The sequence below is a fragment of the Mandrillus leucophaeus genome, unplaced genomic scaffold (assembly GCF_000951045.1).
Source record: "Mandrillus leucophaeus isolate KB7577 unplaced genomic scaffold, Mleu.le_1.0 Scaffold564, whole genome shotgun sequence".
Taxonomy (NCBI): domain Eukaryota; kingdom Metazoa; phylum Chordata; class Mammalia; order Primates; family Cercopithecidae; genus Mandrillus; species Mandrillus leucophaeus.
In genome coordinates, this window is record NW_012106075.1 from 276,810 (window position 1) to 277,713 (window position 904).

Consider the following 904-nt stretch of genomic DNA (forward strand, 5'->3'; position numbering starts at 1 on the left):
AGGTCTGGAGTGCAGTGGCACAATCTTGGCTCCCTGCAACCTCCACCTCCCGGGTTCAAGCAATTCTTCTGCCTCAGCCCCCTGAGTAGCTGGGATTATAAGCGTACACCACCATGCCTGGTTAATTTTTGTATTTTTAGCAGAGACCAGGTTTTCACCATGTTGTCAGGGCTGATCTGAAACTCCTGACCTCAGGTGATCCACTTGCCTCAGCCTCCCAAAGTGCTGGGATTACAATAGGCTTGAGCCACTGCGCCCAACCTGTGGTGGCATTCTGACAGTTTTTTCTGGACTGTAGTTCAAACCAGGTGTTCAAGTAACGTTTCTGAGTAGCCCATACACCAGCAGGCATGAAGGCTATTTACATTAATTTGCTCTGGTGATTTATCCCAAAGTTTATATCAAGTTGTCTAGCTTCAGTATGCAGGGCTTCAAGAAAAACAGTTCTAATTTCTAGTGAGTCCAAGTCAGAAAAATGAGAGAAAAATGGAAAAACACTAGTTTGGAGACTTATAGCTGGAAAGATTTCAGGATTCAACCCAATAATAATAATAGCAGGTGTTCTATGGTTTTCTTCTGAAATATAATTTTTCTGTCTCTAGTCCCCCTTTTCTACCAAAGACAGATCACAGTAGGACAAATCTATTTTGTAAAATAAATTATTGTCTTATTAAACTTGGCCTGATTATTTGCATAAAGTACAGCAAGATTAGTGATTGGCCATACAGGCTTTTTCCAAATCGGCTCTTTTGGAACTTTTCATAGAGAATTTTGGATTAGACTTTTAAAAGCTTCCTGAAGCTGAGAAGCTAAGCTAAGAATTTGCCATCGGACTATACTTACAATACCTGTACGAACTGGATGAATTCCTCTTTTCCTGAGGTCCCTCAAACAAGGTACTTGG